This window comes from Pogoniulus pusillus, chromosome 12 (assembly GCF_015220805.1).
Source record: "Pogoniulus pusillus isolate bPogPus1 chromosome 12, bPogPus1.pri, whole genome shotgun sequence".
NCBI classification, from domain to species: Eukaryota; Metazoa; Chordata; class Aves; order Piciformes; family Lybiidae; genus Pogoniulus; species Pogoniulus pusillus.
Window position 1 is genome coordinate 7,660,190 of NC_087275.1, and position 24,204 is coordinate 7,684,393.

The window sequence follows — 24,204 nt, forward strand, 5'->3', positions numbered from 1 at the left end:
TTCTGAGATAAATGGAATTTTCTTCTTCAATCTAAAGCTTAATTATGGTAATTAGGCTGTGCAATTTGTAAAGTTTGGCAGTCAATTCAGCTCCTAATATGCATAAGCCTCTTTCTGTTACAAATTGAGTAGGTTTAATCAGTTTAAAAAGACAGTGTCTCACTCTGTCTGCATAGCACATTCTTAGATTTTCAGATTGGTTGTTATTCCAAACTCTGCTACATCATTAGCAGTTTGGATATTTTTAATATTCATGAAGCTTTCGTTTTAGCATTAATCCCCAGCATCCGTGATTATGATGGGTACTTTGGGGATCTCTCTATTGTGTGTCTACTGAGAATGAAAAGCCCAGCAGTTCTTGGCAGTAAATTAACCCTCACAATGCCAGTTGGTGCTGTACTCCGTTTGAAATGTTGCCTTCTGCTATGTTCCTTTCTGTTCAGATTTCACACTAAGGTTTGATTCCCTCAGCAGACACAAGCTCAATTTTACCCTGACAGCCATCTGTGGCACTAAGAATTTTTCCTTTTCTTTATTCAAAGAATATCTCTTTCACTCTGTGATTTTTGTGGGTTGTGTGTTGGGGATGGGTTTGGGTTATTTTTGCTTTTGCTTTTTGGGGGTTTGGGATTTTTTGTTTTGATTTGGTTTGCTTGGGTTTTGCTTGCTTTTTGGTAGGCTGGTTTGGTTTGGGGCTTTTTGGTCTGGTTTTGGGGAGGTGGTTCCTTTTTTTTTGTTAATTTTTGTTGTTTTTCTGGTTTTGTTGTTCTGTTTTAAAGACAAGATTCGGTATGGTAACAAAACAGGAGAAAAATAAAGCTCAGAATGCAGATTTATATCTTAAGTGAGAAGATAAAGGCATTAAAGAGTATTATTTTTCTGAGATTCAAGGAAGGATGTTTTTCTTTTTAGTGAATTTTCTAAGGCAGAATTTTCTAAGGAGATTTTTTTTGCCTAAATGCTTTTCTGAATGTGGTCCTACAAAGGTCTTTGGCTGTGGAAACAAACTAGTGAATGGGAAACAGACCTTGGCCTCTGTTTTTCCCTCTCTGCTGCTAATTTGTGGCATACAGGAAATTACACCTCGGTTTCCTTCTTATTTATTACTGTAATCATTTTGAGGCAGAAGCCTCTAGCATTATTTACAGCACAGTATCATAGCACCTATTTTAAGCACATCATTTTAGCTGTCTAGTTGACAAGTAGTTAATGAATGAGGACAGACTATTTCAGCAGTAGCTCAGGTGCTTTAAACTACTGTGGAGGAGTTTCCACCATGAGGGAATCCTCAGGGGCGTAGAATGACATCCAAATTAGGATGGTAAGAACAGATAGTGTAAAATATATGCACTCTTCTTGCTGTGCAAAGCAGAGTATGTAAATCCAATACCAATACAAAAAAACCCCAAACAACAATAAAACCAGACAAGCAACAAACAAAACTAACACAAGCTATATAAATAATGGGTTTACTACTTGCCATGCTTATAGTGAGAAGTCACAGCTTGTCATACTTTGTGCAAGACATGGGAGGCTCAGTCCATATCCTGAAGAAGTTCTGAGCAGGTAGGGCAGCTTTGACTTCCTTCGTAGTCTCTGTCAAAGCTCTAACATAGATTGCCTAAAGATTGAAGTATCTCCTGGCAAGTGTCACACACTCCTAATTGGGGGTTGGAATCGATGATCTCCTTGGGTCCCTTCCAACCCCTAATATCCTGTGATAATATCCTGTGAATTGCCTTACCAAGCTTCCCTCCTGGCCTCTGCTACCTGATCACAAGTGTGGTTTTGTCAGGGTTTGATCTTTCATCTGTTGTTCCAAACCCTTTTTGTCTCAGGCCATTTAAAAACTCTGCCAGCCTCCTCAGATTGAAATGAAATTTGTCTTAAAAATGAATAAAAGATGTTGGCTCTTAGTACATGATAAATAAAGATGGAGGACTCTTTTGCCTTTATTCATCAAGCTTTTTCTCCAAGACTGCCTGCCTATTTATTGAATCCACATGGACTTAATTACATAGTTTTGGAGAAAGAACATTTGTGGATAGGTTGCTACCTTCTAAGATAATTGACCTGTCATAGGAGTCATGGAATGCCCTTGCTACTAAAGTAACTGTATTAACTGCAACAAGACTTGCCTGCACATACTCCAGCAATATAGGGAGCACAGAGGGATCCACATCATCAGGAAATGCAGTGTGAAAGGTAGCTTAGAATTAATATTACAGGCCAAAAATGAGCTGTAGAGAAAGAACGAGACTGTGGTGTCTTGATGATGACACCCTTTTCTCATGTCCTCATGGGACAGTCTTGAATGCCATTGGTAGGCACACATTGGTATGTTTAGTGCCTGATTGTGTAGCAATACTTCAAAGCTAGTCCAAGCATCCTGATAACTTAAAAAACATACACTATCACTGACTTTTTCATACTAGCACTTTCTAGAAGTTTCTAGCAATTTCAACAGCAGGATGATGATGGCATTTTTGGGTGGAAGTGTGTGCATCAGCAGGTGTGCAGTCGATGATACGTCCAGAGCCTTGTGTCACAGTTTTTAGATGCCATTTTCTTCTCCCTTGTTGCATCACTGAAGTGCAGAGGACACATCTTCCCTTGTCACTATTTGTTATTGTTTTCTTCCCAGCCCCTTCAGAATAAAGATCTGCACTCAGATCATCCTGGGTTTTTTTTAAGCTTGATGCATTCACCTAGGTTTCTTAGCTATGGTGCTGAGAAGAGTTTATAAGTAAATGTGAGTGCAAGAGAGCCCAAAACCGTTGCCTTCTTTCTTCAGTTCACTGGTTGCATTGTGCCGTGTATATACCATTCTCTGGTGCTTTCTGGGAAAGACTGAATATTCTGCTCACATTTATGGGCATGCCCAGATTCCCAGTTGTCTGGGAATACAGGGCAAGTCTAACTAATATTTGCTTACTATCTGGAAAACGTTTTGAGAAAGAGAAAGTGAATGTGAACACGCTGGGAAAGCTGCAGAAGTATTTCTTAAGCCCGTTTGGTGAGTCTGTGATTTATCTGACTCCATGCCTTAACCAGGAGGCACTCTGCACGTTCGTGTTATCTGCCCTAAGGATGAGAGCTGAACTGGTGTCCTTCAAGGCAGCACCAGTCTCCCAGCTTGGGTACTCCCTTCTGGCACACCAGCAGCTGCTCTGCACCTTCTTTGCTGTGCTCTGCATAGCATGTGGCTTGTAGCCAATCTCTTAAACATATGAATACTCTGCTACTCCCTGCCTCTTCACAAATTAAGTGTCACCATTTCACTGCTTCGGTAGAATAACTGTCATGAACTGTATTCTCCCAGTGTAGGCTCAGATTCTGCAGTTATCTGATCCTGAGCAGGGCAAACATGAATAATTTCAAGTACCAGGGATGGAATTTAACAGAAGTTCAGGTTTTATTACAAAAGGAACAAGAGCTTTGCAGTTTAATAAATGAAAGAAAGGTGACAGGGGTGGAATTTGATTTAAGGAAGCAGGACTCTAAACCTTAATTCCTTCTGTGTAATTTAATAGCCATTGAGGAAGTACTGGAATCTACAGTATGTGGTCTGTTAATCTAATTAATCTACCCCAAAGGTTAAGTCACACAACCAACAGATATTAATGGATTTAGAACAAGTTTTACTAGGCCTATAAAGTATCAAATCTATGAGGATGTCCAAATTTACTTCTGTTTGCATTGGAGATAACTCAACTTTGTGAAGTCACTGACTCACACACACATCTTTTTATTTACTCATCTATTTCCAAACATAATATGCTGTGAATTTAATAATTGTTTTTTTATGATGTTGAATGTAAGATAAAATGCATGACATAAAGGAAGGAGGAAAATGCTGTTCTTTGTCAGTAAAGGTGGAGATTGTAACAAATTACAGAATCGTAGAATCAAGCAGGTTGGAAGAGACCTCCAAGATCCAGCCCTACCCAGTCAACTAGACCATAGCACTAAGTGCCTCAGCCAGGCTTTTCTTGAACACCTCCAGGGACAGTGACTCCACCACCTCCCTGGGCAGCCCATTCCAATGCCAATCACTCTCTCTGGCAAAAACTTCCTCCTAACATCCAGCCTAGACCTCCCCTGCCACAACTTGAGACTGTGTCCCCTTGTTCTGTTGTTGGTTGCCTGGCAGAAGAGACCAACCCCCACCTGGCTACAACCTCCCTTCAGGTAGTTGTAGACAGCAATGAGGTGACCCCTGAGGTTCTTCTTCTCCAGGCTAAACACCCCCAGCTCCCTCAGCCTCTCCTCATAGGGTTTGTGTTCCAGGCCTTTCACCAGCTTTGTTGCCCTTCTCTGGACATGTTCCAGCACCTCAACATCTCTCTTGACCAGGGGAGCCCAGAACTGGGTGCAGTACTCAAGGTGTGGCCTGAGCAGTGTTGAGTACAGGGCAAGAATAACCTCCCTTGTCCTACTGGCCACACTGTTCTTGAACCAGGCCTGGATCCCATTGGCTCTCTTGGCCTCCTGGGCACACTGCTGGCTTATGTTCAGCCTCTATCCCCAGGTCCTTTTTGTCCTGGCTGCTCTCCAGTCCTTTGGAGACTTTCCAAACCTTCCTTTGTATGATCCTGGGCAACTTACTCTTGTTGAACCTGGTTTACCTAGTGAGGTTGGACTAGTTAATCTCTAGAAGTCCTTTTCAATCTCTGTCATCTCCTATGGATTAGCACACCTTATGCAGCAATCCTATCAGTGAGAAGCAGGAAGAGCTACTAGAGAGGCCAGTGCTGGGGTTTGTAAGGGGAGTCAGTTGTGAGTGTGAGCACATTGGCAGACAACCTTTCCAGGAATTTTTTATATGTATCATCATAGTTGGGTTCACTTTGACATACAAATTAATTGTTTACTGTAGGAGACAATTACATAAGGAGGCTCTAGAGAACACAAATATTTAAACATGCTTTTAAATACATTCAATTGTGTGTGCATGGAGAAGAGAGGGCTTAGTAAAGGCATTATAGTTAAATGTTTGATAGTTTATTGTACAATTTATCAACCCTGCAAACTCATACTAATTAGTATTTTGAGCTCTTGTGGTGTTACTAAATTATTGGCACCAGATGAACAAAATATTTAGAAAACTTTTTTATAATGATCTCATTGGTGCATTCACCCATATCAATGACTGAAATTTATCTTGCTTTAGCAAATCAACAGATTTCTTTCTTCTGCTAAATGTTTTTGGCAACACAGATGGAAAAGGCAGCAGTCATAGCCCTGCTCAAAGGCACCAGATAACTGAAGGGGTTACTTCCTACATTAAAACCAGCTTGTTGACTTGGCAAAGAGCCCTGGTCAAGTAATACAGCCAATGCTGCTGCCATTTGTTAATTCTGCATAATTAAACACCAATTATACATAGTATTGTTTTCTAGCAAGCTCCTCAGCTGGCTTTTCTTTATTACGATTCTGTGCCAGCTACCCTCCTTATTACTGAAATGGACTTTTAATTTGTTATTGTAATTAGGAGGTTCAAAAGATATTTGATTTTTCTAAAGAGAGAATAGCAAATTGTTATGGAAGTTGGCACATCATTTTGCAGAAAAGGCACACTATGTAAGAGATATTTTCTTGCTTTGGTGGTATCTGAGGAATCTGCACTGTACTATTATAGGGCTCCCCAGCACAAGTCTGTTAGTGAATATATGATAATAAATGAGCATATTTGCAAAGTGCTCCCAAAGTTTGTCTTCAAAAGATACTGGGAAATTCAAATGTAGAACCAATATTCATTTCATAGCACTTTTATCCTCATTTGGCAAGGCATAGAACTGCTGCCATCCGTGTCATTAAGCCCTAGTGAAATGGCTGTAGCTTAAACATTCCTAAATGAGGAATATGCTGAACTGCTGTTTAAAGATCTCTTTAATATTCTGCAGAAGCTGGAGCATTTTAGGCAACCTATATCCTATCATACTAGTCAGTATTTGAATAGTGAGTAACAAAGGAAGGCATTGACTGTCTCGGTGCTTTAAACTATCTTCTTGGCAGTGATGCAATTCTATCAATAATGATAGTGGAGAAATTTCAGTAAAGGTGTGATGGTTTGGGTGTTCCCTGCCCCCCCCCACTTTAGAAATCACTCAGACTAGACTCAGCTGGCTCTGGAAATATAAATAAAACTATTTATTTACAGCTGGCACAATATGCAAGCAGATATTTACAGTATATACAATTATATACAGAAACATACATGGTAAAAAGTAATACAGAAACACAACAGCCCTCCCAGAAGCCTGAGTCCCCAGGAGGGGCTCTCAACCACCCCTGCACCTTCCCCTGGCCTTCTCAACCTTACCCCAGTCCTAAAGAAGAATAGAGGTTCAGCCTCAGAAGAATAGAGGTTAAGAAGCAAAGGTGAGTGGAAGGTGAGGTGAGGGAGATGCAGCTCAGTCAGAAGCCCAAGGCAGACCACAACAAAATGGCCACAGTGTTATCTAATGTTTTCATTTCTTGGTCAGCAAGACTCTGAGGGGAGTAGACATCACCATTGTTCTCCTTTCACAGCCTATGATCTAGTTCTCACCAAAACATTCTACCCTGCTTCAAGCTAGCACAAAAGGTTCTGCACTCTTAAGAGAAAATTGTAGAAGGAGAGAAGGTGGAAGCTGGAGGCAGGTTTTATGCTTTGTTTACCATTTATATCCTTCCCTCAGTAGTAATGAAGGTATTTGTTATGTAGATTTAATATTTAGTTTTCAGCTACTTACATTTACAGAAGTAGTGTGGAAAAAGTTTTTCCCCTTTTCTTTGTGATTGACTTATGTAGTAATACCACTAAAGGGCACTGTACAGCCAAGATAGGTATGGAAACTCTCAAGAGACTTAAAGTGTGTATTGTACAACCCATAAACTTTATGGGAGATAAAAAAGAAGATAAACTTTCAGACCTGCTAGTCATTAGAATTTAAAAGCTCAGGAGAGATGTTAACTGTGTTTTGTGGCTCTTAATCCATAGCCTATTCAGGAGTCACATATGTACTGAATCCATATGCAACATCCTCAGGAACTTTGTTGAGGGATATTTCATTGAGTCAGCAGGAACTCATTTCTAAACCAAACTTTTGTCTTCTATCTTCATCGTTGTGATTCTGCTCTTGTTATCTATCATTCCCTTTGTGTACATGTAAATAGTTGCTTCACAAATAACAATGCTTAGTTTTAAGCTTGGCAGTCCTTAGTTTTTCATTTGCTAGACCACAAGTAAACTAAATTATAAAGAGGAGAAGACATAGCTGCCTGCTTAATCTTCAAAGCCATGAGGTCAATGGGACTTCCCACAGAACATAATGGAAACTACAGAAGTCTTTGCAAGGTGAGGCTTTTAGATTCACATTACAGTTATGTCAGTGGAAGCATTTTAAGTTATAATCATCAGTAAAGTGATTTCTTAACTCTTTGTAAGGAAAGGTCAGCTGGTTTGAATCACGGTGTGTTACATGTGAGACAGATTTCAAACTCCATAAACTCAGTAAACCAACATTGATTTGTCCTAAATGCCTCAAGAAAAATATTATTTTGATGTTATTTTAGAATCATAGAATCAACCAAGTTGGAAGAGACCTCCAAGATCAGCCAGTACAACCTAGCACCCAGCCCTAGACAATCAACTAGACCATGGCACTAAGTGCCTCAGCCAGGCTTTTCTTGAGGACCTCCAGGGACAGTGACTCCACCATCTCCCTGGGCAGCCCATTCCAATGCCAATCACTCTCTCTGGCAACAATTTCATCCTAACATCCAGCCTAGACCTCCCCTGGCACAGCTTGAGACTGTGTCCTCTTGTTCTGTTGCTGGTTGTCTGGCAGAAGAGACCAACCCCCACCTGGCTACAACCTCCCTTCAGGTAGTTGTAGATAGCAATGAGTTCTGCCCTGAGCCTCCTATTCTCCAGGCTAAAACCCCCAACTCCCTCTTCCTCTTCTCACAGGGCTGTGTTTCAGGCCTCTTACCAGCCATGTTGCCCTTCTCTGGACATGTTCCAGTCCCTCAACATCTCTCTTGAATTGAGAGGCCCAGAACTGGACACAGTACTCAAAGTTTGGCCTGACCAGTGCTGAGTACAGGGGAAGAATAACCTCCCTTCTCTTACTGGCCACACTGTTCCTGATGCAGGCCAGGATGCCATTGGCTCTCTTGGCCACCTGGGCACACTGCTGGCTCATGTTCAACTACTATCTACCAGTACCTCCAATTCCCTTTCTTCCTGGCTGCTCTCCAGCCACTGTCCCCAGCCTGTAGCACTGCTTGGGGGTTATTGCAGCCAAAGTGTAGAACCCTGCACTTAACCTTGTTAAATCTCATCCTATTGGCCTCTGCCCTCCCATCCAGCCTGTCAAGGTCCCTCTGCAGCTCTCTCCTACTCTCCAACAGACCAGCACCTGCTCCTTGCTTCTTCAGGCCTTCTGTTATAGTGCTTGTTCTCCTTGTCTTAGGCACATGCTTACATTTTAATTACTATTTTAATAATTAAAAAGAAACCCAAACAATTATTTAAGAATTGTTTTCAAATATGTTATCTAAATACAACAATACTGCATTGGGTATAACTTCAATTTACAACTTCATTGAATGCAGCTGAATTTAACCAGTAAGACATTCTCATCATAGAAAGCTTTTCTTTAGCCTTTTTATCCTGAAATAAAGCCTTCAAAGCGCACCAAACGAGTAATGCAACAGAGATTCTTGGAAGAGAAGAACTGATGGGAATTACAGTGAAAAAGAGAGAGCATTTTTTTTTACTGTTCACTGGCAGTTCTTCTAAACAGCTCCAAGCTCTTGGGCTGATATTTATTATTGATATTACACTAATACTCCAAACATGGCAGGTATTAAACTGCTTACTTGATATGTAGTCAAACCTGAATCAAGTTTTGAAATATCCATTTGTAGTCTAGAAAGCTGTGATTAAATCCCAATTCAGCAAAAGCTGTTGCAACAGATTGATCATTTCTGCTATAGGTTGTCATGGATTTGTGTAGCTTTTCTTTGAAAATTGCTCCCCAGTCATGATACTTGTGATGGTTTGGGTGTTACCTGCTCCTCCACACTTAAGAAAATCATCCAGGCTAAACTCAGCTGATTTGGAAATTGAAGAATTAAGCTTTATGTTTACAGCTTAGCACAATGTACAAGCAGGTATTTACAATCTATACAGCCATAGACAGAAATAGACAAGGTAAAAGGTAACACAGAAACACAACAGCCCTCCCAGAAACCAGAGTCCTCAGGAGGGGCTCCCAACCACCCTTCCACCTCCTTTCCACCCCTCTGCCTTACCCTAGACTTTGCCTTATGTTCAAGGTGAGTTTGGAGGGTCAGCCAGGGGTGTTAGGAAGCAGAAGGATTAGTCAGGCAGAGGGCAGGTTAGAGAGAGAGAAGCACATGCAGCCAGAGCCCAAGAGCAACTCTGTTATCTATATTTGTGTTCTTGTTCTTATACATCTCAGCAAGCCTATGAGTGAAGCAAACATCACCATTGTTTCCTTTTCACAGCCTACAATCTAATTCTTCTCACCAAAACATTCTAGCTAGCTTCAAACTAGCACAATACTAAAGTCTTCTTTTAAGCACAGTACCTATATAAATCCTATTTTAGATTAGTATAAGTGGGGAATACATGCATAAAAATACATCACAGCAGCATTATGGTTGTGGCATGATTTATCTGCACCAAATCTGCATGCTTTTATAATGTATTTTTGTGTATGTACTGTGAGCTGATTGTGATGTTCCATTGGTATTTGTGGAATAATGTGATAAGTTGCAGTTATAATGCACCTGGGAATGCTTCCCTGAAGTGGTGCTATTGAGGCAGATTTCCCAGAGTCGCTGCTAATAGTCTTTCCAGGATCAAAAGTTGAAGGTCATCTGGCTAACAAACCATGAAGGTTAGAAACAGGAACATCAAAACAAGAGAAAGGATGGATCCTCAGCTTCGCTTGGGGAGACCATTAGCCTCAGGGCACAGAAAGTCCCACAACACTAGGCCTTAATAGCAAGCAGTTTTGATGCCTGGAAAAGCCATTTAAGACTATAGCTGGCATTTTAAGCTAATTGTTTTTCTCTGCTTCTGAACTCCAAAATAATTTAACTCTTCTCCTCCTGGATTTGGAAGAGAAAAAAATGGCAAAATGTTGTAAATAACTAGGTGGGGGGGGAGGGAAAGTGAGATCATTTTGTTGGACAGTGATGACACATGGACACTCTATATGGCATTTGCAGATGCTAAGAAATTTGTCTGGACTTCTTTGTTTTAAGAATGCACTGAACATGCTGCAGCTAGCCTTGCTTCATGAAGAAAGCACATTGAAGCCACATCATTACTCTTCCCAAATTAGAATTTTTGACAGATTTAGAGTGCTACCAATTCCTTAAACTACAAAGGAACTAGTTGTTGTGGCAGTCTCAAGTTGTGCCAGGGGACATATAGGCTGGATGTTAGGAGGAAGTTCTTCCCAGAGAGAGTGATTGGCATTGGAATGGGCTGCCCAGGGAGGTGGTGGAGGCACTGTCCCTGGAGGTGTTCAAGAAAAGCCTGGCTGAGGCACTTAGTGCCACGATCTAGATGACTGGCTAGGGCTGGGTGCTAGATTGTACTGGATGATCTTGGAGGTCTCTTCCACCCTGGTTGTTTCTGTGATCCCAGAAATCAGTGTGGTAACAAGGGATGTCTCTGTGCAATAGAGATTTTTTGGTAGAACACTAATTTTTGCAGTCTGTTTCATAATACAGATCAGCAGAACCTAAGTCAACAGCATTAGAAGTTGATTAGGTTTCTGCAAATGTGGGACTTGCATTCAGCAAACCACTGGAAAGAATTAAATTATTTCTAGATTGTCTCATTTCGGAATTACACTGCAAGGCATTGCAAAATGCCAGATTTAAACGCTGCTTATGGCTTCTGTACCATGAAGATGTACCAGGCACAATTTTTATACTAGTTGATAGGAGTGACAAAAACTAATCTTTTAAGATGTGGTGTTCATACGCAGTAGGCAAAGTTAGATTTTGTAGCTTAGGAGTCTGATACTAAGAAGATTGAGTTTGTAAGTCTGAACTGTCACTTGGCCATTTAAGAGACTTGCAGAAAGAACACTTTTTAATACCTAATATCATAGAATCAGTCAGGTTGGAAGAGACCTCCAAGATCATCCAGTCCAACCTAGCACCCAGCCCTACCCACTCAACTAGACCATGGCACTAAGTGCCTCATCCAGGCTTTTCTTGAACACCTCCAGGGATGGTGACTCCACCACCTCCCTGGGCAGCCCACTCCAATGCCAATCACTCTCTCTGTGAAGAACTTCCTCCTAACATCCAGCCTAGACCTACCCCAGCACAACTTGAGACTGTGTCCCCTTGTTCTGTTGCTGGTTGCCTGGGAAAAGAGGCCAACCCCCACCTGGCTACAACCTCCCTTCAGGTAGTTGTAGACAGCAATGTGGTCACCCCTGAGCCTCCTCTTCTCCAGGCTAAACAACCCCAGCTCCCTCAGCCTCTCCTCATAGGACGCCAGGCCTGGCCTGGAATTAAATATATTAGTATTCATCTAAGACATTGCAAAATGTCAGACTTAAATGCTGTTTATGGCTTCTGTACCATGAAGCTATACTAGAGACAATTTTTATACTAGTTGACCGGAGTGACAGCAAACTAATCTTTTAAGATGTGGTGTTCATACTCCATAAGCAAAGTTAGATTTTGTAGCTTAGGAGTCTCATACTAAGAAGGTTGAGTTTGTAAGTTTGAACTGTCACTTAGCCATTTAATAGACTTGCAGAAAGAGCACTTTTTAATACTTAATGTATTACTATTTCTCTTTATGTCAAAGCAAAACACTGCTGTTGCCTCTAAAACATGAATTGTGTTGTGTGAAAGAAGCAGTTACTTTACAGAATACTCTTACAAGTTCAACAAAGTGTCAGGTTTCCAGAACTGTGGTGAATTTAGGCTTAATAAAGCTGTTGTTTTTTATTGGGTGCAACAGCTGATGTCTCCAGAGGTGTAACTGCAATGCAAATACAGTCTTCTCTTCAAAGTATAGGGTTAGTAAGATAAGAGCTGTACTTACACAGTTCTTTCAGTGGTTAAGAAGGTTAAGTGGTTAAGAAATGTCTTAGATAAATTTATGTTTCATAACTTGTCAAATATCTGAGGTTGCTGCCAAAGCATTTTTGATAGTGCAATTTGTGGTAACAACAAAGACTTTAAGACACATTTTGATTTGATAAGAAATGTATATTTCACAATTCAGAAATCTTTTCTTGCCATTTTGTAAACTGAGAGAAACCCAGGAGAAGATCCAGAGAGATTTCTGATATCTTAGTACCTGTCTGGATTTGAGTACTAGTAATCTGATTGTGTTAATCCATCAAGAAAGTGACAGATATCAAGAGTTGTTATCTCTTGATAACTCTTGATATCGAGAGTTAGCAGCTAGATGGTTTCCAGGCTAGCAGTCTTTCATTCAAAATGTCTATCTCTCCATAAGGTTTTCTTTTCTTTAAGCCATCTACTTCGCTCTGGTGAGACCACACCTGGAGTACTGCATCCAGTTCTGGAGCCCTTATTACAAGAGGGATGTGGACATGCTGCAGTGTGTCCAGAGCAGGGCCACGAGGATGATCAAAGGGCTGCAGTACCTCTCCTATGAGGGCAGACTGAAAGAGTTGGAGCTGTTCAGTCTGGAGAAGAGGAGGCTCCCAGGCAACCTTCTTGTGGCCTTCCAGGATCTGAAGAAGGCCTACAAAAAAAGCTGGGGAGGGACTTTTTAGACTATAAGGTAGTGACAGGACTGGGGGGAATGGAGCAAAGCTGGAGGTGGGGAGATTCAGCCTGGCCGTGAGGAGGAAGTTCTTCACCAGGAGAGTGATGAGAGCCTGGAATGGGTTGCATGGGGAGGTGGTTGAGGACCCATTGCTGGAGGTGTTTAAGGCCAGGCTGGATGAGGCTCTGGCCACCCTGATCTAGGGTGTCCCTGCCCCTGGCAGGGGGGTTAGAACTAGGTGATCCTTTGTGGTCCCTTCCAACCCTGACTGATTCTATGATTCTATTCCAGAAGCCAAAACATCCTCTACAATAACTTCTCCTTTGTTTTCTTCCCAAGCAGTCAGTCTCACTCACAAACTGTTTACTTTAAATGAAATTAATCTTTGTCAGCATAACCTTATTGTCTGCAACACATACACAAGTTTGCCTTAGCACACACTGCTTACAAATGGGAGAAGGATTGGAAAGAAGATAGAGGAAAAAGGCATCAAAGTCTCTATTTTATATTTGATCTCATATTAGCCTAGATTTTTAAAGACCAAGTATAACCTTTAAATGTATTTTGGAGAAGTAGTCATTAAACATGAGTCTTATTCAAAATATTGCAGATCAACTGTTATATAATTTAACCACATTTGATGGAAATGAATATGTATTTCATGCTTACTAATCCTTTCCTAGTAAATGAAAATTCTTCTCTGTAGGTTAATCAAGTAATTTGTCTTTTAATATTCCTGAAGGCAAAAAGATATCTCCATAGCATTTTTTGCTTGCCTAATCCCTTGGGCTAGCTAGGGTAAAATTTGGAAACCAGTCAATCTCTTACTCCCAGAAGACAGGGTAAAAGCTCTAAACCACATTCATCATCAGGGTATTGGGACATCACTGGTGTCCTCTTCTCTACGATACTTCCACCATTACAGACATTTAACATGCAGCTGGAAGCTGTAGTGGCTGAAATCTGAAGAGAATGAATTCAGAGAACTTGACTCTGACTACAGTGGCATCTCAGGTTTCCATCTATAAAATGGGATACTCCTCCAGTACCTCCTCCTCCTCCAACTTGCAGGGTTTTGGGCAAAAATCATTAATTTACAATTGCTGAATGTTCAGCAGTGGTGTCTGCACATTTGTTCATTCTAGAGAAATCTGATTTCTAATCAGTATTTTGTCCTCTCTCTATCTCAAAAACTTTGGACTTCAATGATTATAGGGCAGTTCATTCAGCAAAATGAAACCATCACTAGAGTGATGTTGGAAGAGGTGCCAGTAAGAATGTAGGAAGGCAAAAATCAAGCACTGCGTAGTTGTTTGTTGGCTGTTCATCTGTTCTCTGCACTGGGAGATTACTTTCATATGGCTGTGGAATTAAGGACTAAGAAATAGTCAGGAAAGTTGTAATAAGGTCAATTGTGCAGCTTCAGTTGTACATTTTGCAGAGTTTCAAGTCTGTGTCTTTGTGACTCTAAGACTGTGCTAGAGGCTTTTTTACTTGCAAAGATTTTTAGTTGGGGGAATGAAAGGATGTAATCTTCTAACTGCCTCTGTTTTGGTGATGAAAACAGCTGCTTACTGTGTTTATTGGAATAACATGTATCTGGCTGCATTCATTTAACTGGGATTCAGGCAACAATTTGTACTGTTTTCCATCCTTGGTCATTATCGTTTTGTTTCTACTCTCCACAGAAGCCTGCAAAGCAAAAAGACAGAGGAATCAGGCTTCCAAGGGATGGCTTTCATTCCCCTGAAGCGATTCCTGAGAATATTAGAGGGATGAAAGTGAACTGTGCTGTTTTCATCCCTTCAGACGTTTTGCTTTTCTCCCGTCCCTGCCTTCCCCCTCCACGGTATAATTTCATCTCCTCCCCTTCCCAGCCGCAGCAGCAGCAGCAGCAGCTGTGACCCAGCTCTGTCAGGCCCCGAGGACGCTCTCCAGGAGGCACCTCCGCACCTCCCTGACCTCTGCGGGGCTCCAGACCCAGGTGCAGTGGTCGGGAGCTCTTCCCAAACCCAGGTTTTCCCCGTTGCTGAGCACTGCATGAGACACCAGCTGGATTTTACTGAGTCCTTGCCGTGAGAGATCCGATTCTCTTTTCATCAGATGTATTTTCAGTTTTTCTAGTAAGAAAAAACAGTTGTTTCCTTAAGGGAGCTACAGACTGCACCAAATGTGTGCATTCTCTCCCCTCTTGCTTTTTGCTCTCTCTGAAAAGCTTTGATGGGACATATTGTGTTGATAAGGTAGTATTAAATCTGTTGTGCCGTGTTTTAGTCACATAGTAACTCAGTCTTATCTTTCCTCACAGATTAAACCCAATTGCACAAAGTGTAGAGCATCCTTTTTCCCTGTAGAAGAAAGATCATTTCCCTTTCTCTCACTGATCAGCTTTTCTCCCAAACATTAGGCTGTCATTCATGCTCTATTCTTGACATTTCAGCTGGAGCAAAAAACTAAACTCTCTAAGATGCCTGTGAAATCAGGTGTGCACAGAAATGGAATATTTTCCCCTTTATTCATCTTCAGATATTGGTAGGCTAAAGAAACTGTGGCCTCAGGTACCTATTTCACATTGTTCTCTGACTGATCAAAGATTCCCAAGCAACCCACTACTCCTGAGCTTAGTGTAAAACTGGCACTTAACACCTAGCACATCTTCAGCTGCTGAAACTCAGGTGAGGTTCATTTTAGTTACTACACTATTTCCAGGCATCTCCTAGTGTGTATTATGGGATATTTCACACTGCAATTATATGAATATATATATGTCTGCAATTATATGAATGTGTCTTATAATTTCAGTTGAGGAAATCTATTGCATAACAGTAATTTTTAGCTTCAAACGTTTGTCATTGAAATATTTTTCTCTAAAATTAATATCTTATGGTAATAACTTTCACCTTGGTTGGATGATATATGTAAGAATGAACACAAAAGAGAATCAATATAGTCATTAACTGACTCACCCACAGGATATGATAAATGAGGGGTCAGTTGAAATCCAACTAGATTTTCTTTGGTACTCTATCATGAGAAGAATCTCCATGTGCTTATAGCATTTTGCATCAAGTGATTGTTTTTTTCCATCTTTTTATGAATGGCCTTTTATTTTCAGTTGTAAGAATATTTCCAGTTGTTCAAATGGTGGAATTGAAATAATTTAGACTTAGGAAATGTGTAATTTGCAGTCACATTACTGATTCATATTATGATATATACATCAGTAAATTCAGCTGACCGGAATGGGGAAGGGCTTGGAAATGTTTTACTTTGGTCTGACTGCAGAATAAGGTTTCTGTTACCACATAGGCTGCATCTATTTGGTATCCTCCTCTAGTGTTGTCTGAATTTCCTTGCTAATCTTAACCAAAGTCTTAATTAATGATAGAAAGAGTCTCAAAGCTATGTCTGAATCATTGAACAGGAGACATTACATTTTGACTGCTTGTTAGGACAAGATTTTACTATATACCAACTTTTTGTCTTTTTGGTCTTGTGAGAAGTATCTACAGTGGAAGGCAGCAATGAAATCAGGGAAGGTTTTGTCTAGGACTCTGACAGGAATGACATGGGGGCAGGGCCCTGAGACACACTCAGGCTGAATCTAGTCAAACATAATTATGTTCAAGTTTCAAGCTGATTAGAAAAACTTAAATAGAAGCTTACCTAGGGAACCTTCCTAGGTGTGGATGCCAGTCACTATAAGCCTTAACAATCAGTCAGTGATTATGGAAAAAAATATTTCTATTTTTACCCAGTTTATCTTTCATCACTGAATATAACTTCCTTTATGTTGTCTGTGGCAGTGCATTCTTGTCTGAGACTGAATACATTTTCAAAACCACTGCCATTTGCTGTAGCCATCTGGAAGAATAAAAGTTATGGGGAAAATATCTTAGATCATTTTTTTTATCATATTATTTCTAGTGGCAAATGCCTCTATTCTTATTGCTCAGTCTTTTGTAGCTAAGAAACACTTGTAAATTGTTTAATAATTTTAGAAGCTTTTGCTGAAGATTCTTCATTTGAGATGTAAGCTGATTTTTATTGTCTTGCTCAGTGCTTCAGTTGCAGTAAGCTTTGAGGCTCGAGGGGGACCTCATTGCTACCTACAACTACCTGAAGGGAGGTTGTGGCCAGGTGGGGGTTGGTCTCTTCTGTCAGACAACCAGCAATAGAACAAGGGGACACAGTCTCAGGTTGTGCTGGGGGAAGTATAGGCTGGATGTTAGGAAGAAGTTCTTCACAGAGAGAGTGATTGGCATTGGAATGGGCTGCCCAGGGAAGTGGTGGAGTCACTGTGTCTGGAGGTGTTCAGGAAAAGCCTGGCTGAGGCACTTAGTGCCATGGTCTAGATGACTGGATAGGGCTGGGTGCTAGGTTGGACTGGATGATCTTGGAGGTCTCTTCCAACCTGGTTGATTCTATGATTCTACTTAGAGATCATTTATCTCTAGCATTCTACTTCAGAGATCATATCACATGTCCTTGGTCACTCTACAGTTGTAGAACACTATCACCAGAAGTTTCAGTAGAGTTAGAGAAACTGTAAAACTTGAGTAATGAGAATTACTCAGGTGTTGTAAACTCAGTTTAAACTGAACGTGGTAAACTCAGTACTGCTTCTTTTGCTTTAAATTTTCAGCTTTTTCTTTTATTAGAAATATTCAGTTGATGGAATAAAATTTTCTACCTAGTGTTCAATGTCAGATCAATCTCTTGGTGGATGTGTTACTTGATCCAATGTGTTAGTCACTTTGTTTTCATATCTAGCACCTTCTGAAATTTCAGTGTTTTTCCAGGAATTTTCTGCCTTCTTAAAAATGAAAAATAATTAATTACCCTTAATACAATAAATAAGCTTTTCTTGCTTTAGAATTCTTATGTTTAAGTTTTGTTTTCTTTTCTCTGTTTTCCATAATCTTTCATACCTCTATTCCCATCAAAATCAGTAAAATAAGTGTGAAGTCTGTAGAAATATAAGTGTTTTTTATACATCTTGGTCTGTTGCATAGTAGAAGTTCAATATACTAGTTCAACTAACCTTGAACATACCTAGAAATACTTAATATCATACTATGATGAAGAGCCAAATGAGCAAACTTTTGAATTAAGTGGTGGTAACAAAATATCACTGAATTGTGAGTCCACAGATCGGTTGAAACTGAGAGATTTTATGTACAAATTCAATTCAACAGCTTTGTCTTTTTCAGTGGCTTCATCTTCTGATAGAGTCTTATATCCTGTTCCATATATTTAGATTTAAAGATTCATTGCAGTGAGCTAAAGTTTTCAGCTTGAGACCTAAACTTACAGAATTATAGAATCAACCAGGTAGGCAAAGTTAGATTTAGTAGCTTAGGAGTCTCATACAAAGAAGATTGAGTTTGTAAGTCTGAACTGTCACTTGGCCATTTAAGAGACTTGCAGAAAGAACACTTTTTAATACCTAATCATAGAATCAACCAGGTTGGAAGAGACCTCCAAGATCAGCCAGTCCAACCTAGCACCCAGCCCTAGACAATCAACTAGACCATGGCACTAAGTGCCTCAGACAGGCTTTTCTTCAACACCTCCAGGGACAGCGACTCCAACACCTCCCTGGGCAGCCCATTCCAATGCCAATCAATCTCTCTGGCAACAACTTCCTCCTAACATCCAGCCTAGACCTCTCCTGGCACAACTTGTGACTGTGTCCCCTTGTTCTATTGCTGGTTGCCTGGCAGAAGAGACCACCCCCCACCTGGCTACAGCCTCCCTTCAGGTAGCTGTAGGCAGCAATGAGGTCCCCGCTGAGCCTCCTCTTCTCCAGGCTCAACAACCCCAGCTCCCTCAGCCTCCTGTGTTAGGGCTTGTGTTATTATAAGCTTCCTGATCAATAAGGTAATAAAAATACTGCTGAAGGACATCTGATTTGTCTGTTGGCATGCCTGCTCTGCTCCAATAGCCTGTTGCCCACCTGCAGTGCCCATCAAGGACTGGATGCTGCTTGCCCTACTGCCGCTGAACTGAGGTACCTCTGGGCCAAAGTCTCAGCTATCATAGTTCAGTAAGGAACCCTCAGGGCACCAGGGCGTGCAGGAGTTTGGAGAGGGCTGCTAATAGTCAGTACTGAGCTCAAGCCACATACTCTTATCATCAGCCTGTGGGAACATGCAGTGCTCAGATCAAAGCCAAGACATCCTCTTCTGTGCTGGAGTTTCTGTACTGGATAGCAGTTGTCCTAGCCCAGAGGGATAAAACATCTACTTCTGACTTTTATCTAGTTTGACATGTTAAATTTTGCCGAGGAACTCTGATAGAGGTGCTTGAGGGCCCCAACAATATGGAACCAATCACGCTAGGAACATATGATATGTATAATGTTGCTTCAGAAGTACTTTTTATTTTCTGCCTAGAGCAGCTGCACCAACACATTTAATGAAGTCACCACAAACAAGCAGTGTTTGCTGAAGAAACTTTTCTTGCTCTCAAGCTGTCGCTCTTACAGCATTGCAAGCGACATGAAAGGTGTGACCGAGTCACCAATGATATACCAGGGAAACCTACCAGAAGTAAATCTGACACAATGCATTCTTCATCATCAGTGCTTCCATTTTCAAGCCATTTGCCGAGATGATAATTGAGTTCCTTCCTACATGAAGTCTAATTTCTCCATCTCTGGCACTGTATTTTTTCTGGTTTTCTTTCTTGAGGGTGAGGGTTGGACCTGATGATCTATGAGGTCTCTTCCAACCTTGGTGATACTGTGATACTTAACTGTTTTCCTCCATTTGCCATTTCAGTCTTGCTCTGTATCTACCAACACACAACCTGAAATTTCTGACAGCTGATGTCTTACTGGGCACATCTCAAAGGCTTGTTTGTTTGGGGCTTTTTAACATAGATATGGGATTTAGTTGCCATCTTGATAGTCTTATCCATTACATTTTTGGTGTGACTGCTTTTGCTGTTTATATTGGCATTGTTCTCAACATTGGCATTGTTCTCACCATACTTGTTTAAAATGTATAGTTTTTCAGTGTTCATACTGTATTACTTGAGGGTCTGTGCTTCCAGTTCCAGCTCTAATTATTTCACGAGTTTCCATGGATCTATTGAAAGGTCCTATTTTGTTTCAGAATTACTGCCTCTAGCTAGTAGTTCCATGCTTAATGTACACAGTATTACAAATTGGCAATATGGAGAGAAATCTGTAGATCCTTGTAAACTCAAGTACCCCTTGCTGTGTTTTATGATTTCTTATCTGGTATTAATTTTGCAGAACCGAATTCTGACAAGATAGAAGAGTTATTGATTCTTCTCCTAGGCTATTGCATTTCATTGTCATTCTGTTTTGTCTGGAGTTTGAGTTCATAAACTTGGAGTAATTTCTGACCCCGTGCTTTCTTTTGAGGCTGACATTAATCACTCTGAGAAATTAAATTCCCAGCTGGAAGACGCTAAAGAACCACCAGGAACTATTAAATTAACTTACCAGTATTTTATGCATCTTTCCCTCTTTAGACTGAGAATTATTAAGTTGATTGGAGCATATGTGTATGTTTCATTATGAGCTAGATAGTAATTGCTAATTCTTTATTTGTGGCTCTTTCTTCCATTTCCCTGAAGTATTCACAGCTGTGCTAACAGAACCCTGTATGCAGTCAATGGGAGCATTTTCCTGCTTTAACAAGAAAGGACTTTAACCTAATATCAAATTTTCCAGGCAAATGCTTACTTGTTCCATCATTTGTTTTCTTAAGGATATGATTTTAGACAGCAAGTAGTAAGTAAGCAGTAAGTAGGCAGCTCAGGTAAACAAAGAAAGGAGGTACACCTGTTCCGTGGCATCTTTCCAAGGACAAACCCAAAATGCTTGTTTGTAGGATACATTTCATTGTGCTGCACAAAAGTGGTAGCTCTTAGGAAGAGCTTTGCAGAAAAGAAACACTGTGGCTAATAAGAAATGACAAAAACTCCCTCGAAGTAATTACCTCTACATAGTTTGAAGAGAACATTCTTTGGATTAAATTAAAGAAAAAGAAAAGAAGTCAGTGGTGTTGCAAGCGACAATCATTTGATATCTGTGGATAATTCTCTGTCTTGGAAGGTGAATTGGAAAAGTAATTCTGGACAGACTTGATTTGCTACTGGTTTGCAGGGATATGTATTTGTGATTTGATGACACTTGTAACTTGCTGTATATTTTTTTCTTGTACTGAGCTGTACTGTATCAGGAAAAGTGTGGCCAGTAGGATGAGGGAGGTTGTTCTGTCCCTGTACTCAGCACTGGTCAGGCCACACCTCGAGTGCTGTGTCCAGCTCTGGGCTTCTCAATTCAAAAGAGATGTTGAGGTGCTGGAATGTGTCCAGAGAAGGGCAACAAAGGTGGTGAGAGGCCTGGAACACAAACCCTATGAGGAGAGGCTGAGGGAGCTGGGGTTGTTTAGCCTGGAGAAGAGGAGGCTCAGGAATGACCTCTCATTGCTGCCTACAACTACCTGAAGGGAGGTTGTAGCCAGGTGGGGGTTGGTCTCTTTTCCCAGGCAACCAGCAATAGAACAAGGAAGGGGACACAGTCTCAAATTGTGCCAGGGGAGGTCTAGGGTGGATTTTAGGAGGAAGTTGTTTGTAGAGAGAGTGATTGGCATTGGAATGGGCTGCCCAGGGAGGTGGTGGAGTCACCGTCCCTGGAGGTGTTGAAGAAAAGCCTGGCTGAGGCACTTAGTGCCATGGTCTGGTTGACTGGCTAGGGCTGGATGCTAAGTTGGACTGGCTAATCTTGGAGGTCTCTTCCAACCTGGTTGATTCTATGATAGGCATGGTATGTTTTTCAACTCTCTGTTTTTTTCAAGTCAGAATGTATCTTTGTCTATCTTGCAGCTCACCTTTTCATTTCACTTCAAAATGATCACTGTGCATTACTTACTAAATGTATTCTGAGTCCACAAAGGCTTTAATTATAAACTATGACAGGGTTAAACCGAATTTTTTAACCCTTGAATCATTCTGTAGGATATAGCATTGCTGGATTTTTGATTTGTGCATACAAGAAGTTAAACAGAATGTGACTGCCTTTTTGAGTATGAAAGGAACTGGACTTTCAGAGCCTGTCATGTCTGCTGTCCTCTCTCGTCATAGACAAGGGCTGGGATTGTGGAAGGCAAAAAGGGAGAGTGAGCATAGAAAAGCAACAACCAGCCCTTTCCTCTGAGAAATCTGCATGCTGAGCGCATCAGTAATCACGATATGGCTGATGCCGCTGTTGGGAGGTAGAGAACATGTGTTGACAAGAGCAAAACAGTTCAGAATGCTGTCCTTCTAAAAAAAAGTGGGGGAAGACCAAAGCAAGACAGCTAGAAATGCAGCTGAAAGCATCTTCTACAAAAAACTAAACTAATTCTTTCTTTCCTTTGTTCTTTGTATCTACCTATCTATCTGTCAGAGAGACTTTCTTCCTTATACAGCACTTTTGGAAGGCTTCTTAGTGTGCATTCCCTTGCTGGACTGTGCATTACTGCAAGAATGTCCACTCTTTCTGCAAACAAGCATTGACATACATTGATTTAATATTGTTCTTCATGCTGAGCTCTGCAGACAGACTAGTAAAATGTAAATGACACAGCTGTGCTGCAGATAACTCAGAAGATGACTTTGCATATGCAGAAAAGCAAGGGAATGAGAAAGGGCTTTCTCAGCTCTTGAACTGTGTGCATCTCCTTCAGTGTTCATTTTTATGGTAGTTTAATTTCAAATTGTGTGACTGCAAGGCTTTGGGGATTGGCATATTGAATTAGTTCCTTGATTTTAGTTGCTTGTTTGTAATAGTAATTAATGAGGGAAATTCAGCACTATTTCTAGATTTACCATTCAGCTGAATAAAATAAGTGGTAATTAAGCATGGTGGAATTGTTGCTGTGCTCCAGTTCTGCATTAAAGAGGAAACAAATCCAGTTCCTTGCTCCTGTCTTGGGTAAGCTACTTGCAAAGCAGCTGCATAATTCATCCTCAAAGCAACGTTACAGGGCTAAAGTGAAGCAGCAGCTCCAGAGGTTAATGCCTGGAGGACTGGGTGTAGTCTCATACAATTGATTACAATGATTAGGGGATTGTTGCAAGACATCCAGTAGAGTTAGAGGATTGCATGGGAAGCTTCTATAACCAGCTCTTCAGCTGTGCATGGCACTAGTTGCTATTATTTAAATGTCTTGACAGTAGTTTCCACAGTAATCAGAACTCTTCTGAGAAAGGTATGTTTATTAAAAAGAAAAAAAAAAACACAACCACAAAAAGGCAACCAACCAAACAAACAAAAAAATACAACCCAAGAGAGTCTCTAAGGGAGAGGAAATTTCCTGAAGTAGGGGCAAATTCAGCTCTTGCAGTAAAAAGAAAATGCAAAGCACTGCTATAAAGAAATGTGTAACAAATAGCTCTTATGCCTATGTCTTACTGAACATAGTTAATATTAGCACTTCAGAAATACATCATTTATTTCTGTGTTTTCTGGAGAAACTTGTGCCTTAAAGAAGAAAATTCTGTTATAAATCTGATTGTCCCTCCTTAGCAAATGGCTTCTTGTCCTAATTAATCATAATGCCTTATAAAGGGTAGTGATGGGTGTCTTATCCACCCTCGCAACTAAAGCAGCTGGGGCCACCACCTGTTAACTCACTTGCAGCATCATTTAATTAGCTGGAATGGCTGATGTCTTCAGGTTTATCTGGCTGGAAAGAAATGGAAGCAGATGTGGAAGAGGAAAGAACTCCTAGGAGCAGTCCAAGAAATGCAAGGAAGAGCTAAGAAAAGTCAGTGTGGGGGGAAGTAGAGAGAGGATGTAAACAGGTTTGGGAGCATCAGTTTCTTCCAGTGTATATTTACTGGCTGTCTGCCCAATATCAGCTTTTGAGAATCTAAATGCCCAGCCTGAAAGGTTACTATGTAATTATATTTGCATGGTTTCCTGCATGACTGATCCCATATAAGACTTTAGTGTTAGAATTCAGTCAAGTGATACAGACAAAACAAACAAACAAATACCAAAAATACCCAAAAGCAAAACAAACCAAACAAATCAGAGTGATGCTACTCCATAAAAGTGTTGGTGGATACACACTGAAGTTGCTAACACCTACATTTAGAACCTACTTCCAAAATAAATAAGATAAAAACAAGTTGTTTGCTGCTTTTGTATATTAGAAGTCCTCATTTACTTTTTATTTTGTTAAAGGCTATTATGGGATAAACCATGAAATTGAAGAGAAGGGAAGGTGTTTAAATAGCATCTGCTACTGCCAGGAGTTCAGTCACATGCACTGTTCTTTGGAGATTAAAAAGAAAAGGCAAAACACTCAAGTCATTAAGTAAAAGCTGTATATGACTTTGGTTTAGGGGAAAAAATGTTTCTGCAGGGATTTTTATGCCAC

The 24,204-nt window shown here is 40.6% G+C and overlaps 1 protein-coding gene across 1 annotated transcript in view; it reads left to right on the forward strand.

Moving 5' to 3' along the window:
* Positions 1-24,204, forward strand: part of ROBO1 (roundabout guidance receptor 1) — an 861,053-nt gene that overhangs the window by 373,306 nt on the left and 463,543 nt on the right. The window lies entirely within an intron of this gene.